The sequence below is a fragment of the Palaemon carinicauda genome, chromosome 8 (genome assembly GCF_036898095.1).
Source record: "Palaemon carinicauda isolate YSFRI2023 chromosome 8, ASM3689809v2, whole genome shotgun sequence".
Classification (NCBI taxonomy): Eukaryota; Metazoa; Arthropoda; class Malacostraca; order Decapoda; family Palaemonidae; genus Palaemon; species Palaemon carinicauda.
The window spans coordinates 30,920,969-30,928,468 of NC_090732.1; positions in this window are offsets into that span (position 1 = coordinate 30,920,969).

Genomic DNA, 7,500 nt, shown 5'->3' on the forward strand with positions numbered 1-7,500 from the left:
AATCCATATTTTACAAAATTTATATATTTAATACTTAAATCTCTTTAGATTAACTACATTAATTGTTAATTCAACTTATTCTACAGAATCAGGTTTCCAGATAACCATATGACTAATTAATATACTGATTCATCAACTGTCATCAAGGATAGTTAGTTTTAGTCCTAACTCAATTTATAAGGGAAAAATATCTTATCAAAGATACAACAAATTCGTCTAGTAATGAGTTATCAAAAATACAACTTATTCGATTTGTGATGAGATATATATTCCTGACTCCACTTTCATGTTTTAAGGGTAGCTTATTTGAGCCTTTTTATGTGGAGAGAGAGAGAGAGAGAGAGAGAGAGAGAGAGAGAGAGAGAGAGAGAATACTTTGTTAAAAATTTCTAAGGTATAATCGAAGAACTAATATTTATCATCTGATATTCCCATCGATAGTGAATGGGACGATAATTACCATAAGATTTCTTATTATCAGGTATTTGATTAGCATGAGCACGTATGGCCGAACTTTTTTAGAAAATAACAGAAAAAAAAACATGCAAATGAAAATACATGCATTAAATTTAGAACACTTATTCTCCATGTCATGCTAATGAAATCTGACCGATTGGCCAATTGAATTTACTTGATGTCGGCCATTTTCTAAGATGGGCGGCAAAATACCTCCCCGAAGTTGACATTTTCTTCATAATAATTTCTCGTTGTCTGAGTTGCATATATCAAAGCTGCTAAAGCTAATTTCAATGTTTATAAACTACAGTAGGATATTTTTTCCAAAAAGATTACTGTTTATAAGTAATCTAATACAAGAGTTTTTGAACACATCAGCAGATATTTTTCTCATAATTTTCTCATTATAGATCCGCGGTAAACCATGATATTTAAACGGCCAAAGTAGATCAGGGTAGCATGAAGGATATCTCTCCAATCGATGGAGTATGTCTAGCTCTAGAACTTTCAAGTGAATGGAGATGATAAAGTCTTTCAAGAAGTGATTATCGGGCACTACTGAGGAACATTGGTGATATCAATGGTGTGAAAATCAGCATTAAATTCAATTTCGGCTAAAAGTATCCCAAATACTGCCTAACTAAATCCAAATTAGCTTGGGAGGCGCACCTGAATGGTCAGTACATTCCAGTGCCGAAAAAGTCGAGACTATGATAACAAAGTTTTACTTGTCAGGATTGTGTACAAATTGCAGTCTTTTTTTCCATATCCAACTTTAATCGAGCATGCTAAATTTATTTGTCTAAGGATTTATGGTTATTGCAAAAATATTTTATAGAATTACTCTTTATTGCAAGCTCCTATAACTGATTTATTAAGGAAAAGTATTATCTTTTCAGATTTTCCAAAATAACTATACTTAATAAACTGACAATCTTCGTATTCTCTTATTTTAGTATAATAATCGATATAGTGAAAGACAATTTCGATTATATATAGGAGGATTTTTGATACTGTAGAAAGATTAAACATTAGCCTTCATCTTACAATGAAGCCTCCTTTTCAGTAAAATTATAATCGTCTAATTCCCAATGAAGAAAAAAATAACAGATACATTTCAAATGTTAGGTATAGTAAGTAATGTCACTTGAAGCTCATTACGTTTACATAGTAATTGTATTCACTTATCACAAACCCTTTATCTTCTAGTTCTAAGGTTTTGATCTGGTTCCTAAGTGGATTCATTCGTATATATTACAAAAAAAAGTAGAGATTAAATATAGGTATAAAGTTCCAGACAATTTACATTCACGCTTTGTGTGATGATGTTTGATATAAAAGACTCTCAAGTACTATGAATAATAAGTATGATGATTGTTTACTTTATTATGCAATAAAGAATTGTGATAAGTATGTCCGCTATAAACGTCAATAAAGAAATATATCATGCATGAGGATGGTTCATTGGTTACACATATATCCAAACAGAATACGGATAAAAAATTTATGAAGTATTAAAGAATCGGTAGCATTCATCCGCTTTTATGATATACAAGTTTGAAAGCAATCGTCTGATTGATAATTTCTTAATGTAAATATATACGTATACACATAAGATGTATTACATGAGAAATATTGTTGTCATAGTGATTCCAGTGTCTTAAATGCAACCAGTCTCTATGAGGCTACATATGCATACAATGGATGCTCTATACAAATGTCCCTCCTATCAAAGAAAAGGGGGAAAACGAATGTTTTATTGGAAATCCATATAAAAAGACAATAAAACGTTTGTAAACATTTTAAAGTATTGAAAATATACATATCAGGTATTCATTCCTGCCAAAATAAAAAAAAAAAAAAAAAAAAAAAAACATATGTAGACATCTGAAGAGGATTTTCAGAAACCCAAATGGACAACTAACACTTTTCAAATCATCGACAGGTCGTTGATGATGAATTTTGTTCATTAAAAAGTACAACAGTAAAAACAGCATGGTCTTAAATTTTAAGAAATATTTGTATGTAATTCCAAATATACTATTTATGAATATGGAGATCTCGACAATCTTTTCTAAAATGCTTTCGTCATATTTAGACATACATAAAATAAGTAGACTTGTCCATCAATCCAAATTAAATGCCCACATACTCAAGCGCACGTGCATGTGCCCACAAAAAACACGCAAACTCACTCACACACACTCATATATACATATACATACACACACACACACACACACACACATATATATATATACATATATATATATATATATATATATATATGTAATGTATATATATATATATATATATATATATATATACATATATATATGTATATATACATATATACATATATTAATGTAAGTATTATATATATATACATGTATATATATAAATGTAAGTATATATATATATATATATATATATATATATATATATATATATATAAGTGTAAGTATATATATATATATATAAATGTAAGTATATATATATATACATATATATATATATATATATATATATATATATATATATATATATATAAATGTAAGTATATATATATATATATATATATATATTTATATATATATATATATATATATATATATATATATATAATATATATATATATATATATATATATAGTTTGTGCATACGTACATTTGTATGAATTTATGGTAGGTGCCATTAACTTTATCTTCGTTCAAGTTATTCTTAGTTACTAAATTATAAGGAATCTTTTAGAAATGTGAAAAATATGTAATTTTGAAGAACAACTTTATACATTCGTCTGTAAGAAAAATCTATAAGACATGAAATGCATAGAACTATTGTATTTGGTCCAATAGGAGTTTCTTCCTCTATCATAAGTGTTTCCCTTTTTTCCTTGTTTTATTGCATTACTCTTTTTATTAGGCTCCCTATACCCTCTCATTGCATCTCCCTTCGTATACTAATAGGTCTCTCTAATCATTTCCAAACAGTTTGCAGTCACGCAGCACAATACTTAATCTGTTGATTGAGCTTCATAGGCAACAACAACTTTATCGAAATCGTCCAGCAAAAAGTAAATTTGCTTTCCGGTGTAAAATTTCTTTGTCCGTTTTCATCTTCTATTTTTCAACTTTAAATCATTTCACTTAACCAAACTATGCACATTCCATTCCCTTCATCTTCTATATATCCTTCCCATTTGAAGCATGTAATTTGATAATTGAGTTGTATTTTTTTTTTAAATGTTATTATTTTGTTTTCATCACCAATTACCATCTTTCTTGTTAATAAAAATATGGAGGCTACCTATGAAAAAGCCAACGTAATTTGCACTTTCCATACAATATCATCATTTAGCAAGGGATTATAGGGGGAGCAACCTCCCCCAATGACCAGAAGAGAGAGGGGCCATAATCAGTGGGGAAAATGAAAAAGGCAGAGACCAACTGGTATCTGATGTAAATTATAATATAGGTGCTGTCAAAATTAGTAGCTATGGACTTTTTGTAATAAATTGATATACAACATATTACAAAATATATTGGCAAATGGTCTTTGAAATTTTAATGTCCTTTATAAATTATTCTCAATTATACATACATATGTGAGTTATACCATCGAAATTTTTTTTTTTTTTTTTTTTTTAATTGCTACTGATGTTCATCACAACTATGTATCTTTTCTCAAGAGCTAGTGTACTAATTTTGAAGTTCTTGGAGTGAATGTTATGGTTTTTGGGGGTGCTAAATCATCTTATGAGGTGTTTGAATGGATTTTATGTGAATATCAAGTGATAAGATAAAGATAAATGTTATTTCCGGGAAAACGTATGGATTATATTATGGCGAAAAATTTCGGTCCAATTTTAAGGAATTTTTTTGTAATTAATCATGTTAATAAGTATTGAATCGAAGTTTGGGACAAGTCACAATAAGCTTTATCTTTTGATTGCATAAACAGTATACATAGATAATACATTAATTCAATGTAATACTCACTAACATTAACATGATCATCTATTAAGCAGCAACATATCTATTAGCACTCCTATCTACATCATCATCCCAATTCTGTCAGGGGATCATCAGTTAGGGATAGAGATTTTCAGATGTTCTCTCTAACCTTCTGACCATCTTTAATTCACTTGATTGATTTTCTTTATGTCGTTTATGTTTTTGATATTTTTTTTCTTTGTCATATTCTTAATATTGTTTAAAAGCTGACCACAAGTAGCAAAGCTGAGTGTAAAGGTAATCACTTGGCCCTTAAGTATATGATGAATATAGTAGCTTAGCTGACTGCTAAGGTTGTAATCTGGCAAGTATTGACAACAAAATTAGTGGCTCCTCCTGGCCCCTCATGGATGTGTTTTCCATAAACTAATTGTTATAGATTGCATTGTTTGGGTCCTAGGATAAAATGAAGGCTAATGGCCGTTTTGCCCCTTTTGGGGATTCTTGGGGGACTAAGAAAAAAGGTGATGGACATAGAATGAACCACATTATGTGTAGTTTGGGCAACCAGCTGCTGTAAAAACGGTCAGAAAGCACTCAAAAATCTATAGTCTGCAGATGGAATAATGTTCTCAGTCCCACAGTTTTGTGGATTTGCTCTGAGCTAATATTTTGTTCAGACAGGAGATCAAATCATCCATGATCATAATACTAATGCAGTTCTACAGGAGGTGGTAATGCATTTCCACAGCAACCATTCTGGCACAACAAAAAATTTAAAGATACTTCTTACATTACATCAGCTTATCCAAGCGGCCATTTTTTGATGACAGGATTGTTTAGAGGGGAAACAACAAGACGCTACAGATGGTATGAAAAAAGATCATTGGTTGGGACAACCAGCTGCTGCATAATTGGAAAAAAGCTCTCAACATCTAGTCTTCAGAGGGAAAACTTCTTCATGTGAACGCCGAACAAATGCAGTTACAATGAAGACTGGTATAAGGTTCTCAGTCCACAGTTTTGAGGTTTTGCTGGGGCTAGCATTTTATTTAGACAGGAGATGAAATCATCCATGATCATAATATTAATGTTGTTTTGCAGAAGATGGTAAAGTATTTCTACAGCGACCATTCTGGCTCTACAAAAAATTTTAATTGGTATTTCTTACCTGACATCAGCTCATCCAATCGGCCAAATGTTGATGACAGGATTGTTTGGAGGGGAAGCAACGCGATGTTACATATGGCATGAATAAAGGTCATTAGCTTATGATATACCCTTCAATAGAGTATGGATGACCTTGGATCAGTAAGATGGGAAATGGAACAATTTCTCAACTGTTACTTTGTAAAGTTGCTAACTTACAGTAAACATCATGACTGTTTGATCAGTCATGCATGCTAGGGAAAACCCATTAGCTATTGCTGTCAAAATGATTGAGGGTGATAAATACACTTTGTTGCTGAGTGAAAGTTACGCTACTCTTCCTTTCAGTACCACTATCATGCCTGCTGCCCTTGCCTGGTGTGTGCTCTATTGCTTCGGGTATGTGCCAAGGATACCATGTTTCCTTTTAAATGTGAAGTTAACTCAGATACACAATTAACAGACAAGATTTCAGAGCAATGAAAGGCTACATAGAGAATCTTTCTCACTGACATATAAAATGGAATTTGATGTTGCTTAGGGCGATCATTAAGTCACTGCAGGAGCCTATAAATGTACAGGTTTATATCAATCACCGATTTTCTCTGCTGGGAGATTATCTTGCGTTCCTTGGCAAACCGTTCTAAGCTCATTAACTTTTCAGTGAGGATCATTGCTTATGAATGATATTATTATCTTCAGAAAATTTAATTTTTTCCATGCCAGTAGCCTCTGCTGTAACTGATGAGTACTTAAATGAAAGACCCTCATCTTAGGAGCAGCATAAACTGAATTCATGGAAAAGACATGAGGATTTTATTTTTTCTTCATAGCTACAACAAGTGCCAACTTGGGGATTTGTTGTTCCATTATTACCAATTTTTTTAGACTATGGACCTTATCAATATGGATAATATAGAATTAAGATAATTTATTTTTTTTCTCTTTTTTTAAGTAGGTTCAAGATAGTTTTGCTCTTAGGCTCACGACCAATATATCATTCCACATTGATAATGTAGGTTATGTCCTCCATTTTCTGCTTGTAAGATTGCGTTTATTTTCAAACTTATCTAGCTATTCCTTCCACTGCTACATCAAGGTCATCATCCTCCTCCTTCTTTACCAAGTTGAGCGTTTTGTCTGTTTCAAAAGTGGACACAATATCAGCTTTGCCTAATGATGGAAGAATAATAACTGCATCCTTGAAATAGTCCTTAATATATTCAATAAGATAATTTTTTTTGTTTGGCTTTCCAAGTTTCCCTATCATTTCTGCAGCTCAAATGAGTTCCAGTGAAGATGATACCTTGCTTGTGCTGCAGGTGAGCCATCTTCACCTAAAGATATAATACCCGTATGAGACTCAACAACGTCTGCTAATCTGTAAGTTAACTCAGAGCACTTTACTAAAAGACCTTTGGTGTGCTCTTCTTTATGCTAATCAACATCAATACACACAGAATGTGCGGGTACATGACTAGCAGAGGGTATTTTTCTAGGTTACTTAGATGATATGACACATGGTATAACATCAACGCAGACAAGCAGTGAGTTTTTAAGTAAACAAAGTCACTAGTTTCCACTAATGAGTCATCTGACTTAAGCTGCTTTGAGCTTCTAGCTTCTGACATTTCTTCTTTTGGGTAACTTTTCTTGGCTCATATTAGCATTTTAGATGAATACAAAGAAACACACTCTCTAGATATCTTAGCCATATCATCATTGTTTTTAAATTCCAACCATTGCTCATGTAAACCATCTTGATTTCTTCTACTGGATGAATGAATTACTTGAAATCGATTATACTGACACTTTATTGGAATATATTCACACCCTCCTTAGCACTGGGTGCCATTTCCAAGGATTAGCTCTATTCTTTCCACCTAGTGAAATACAAAAAATGATTAAATTAGTATATGATACATATACAACTGTTCAGTAT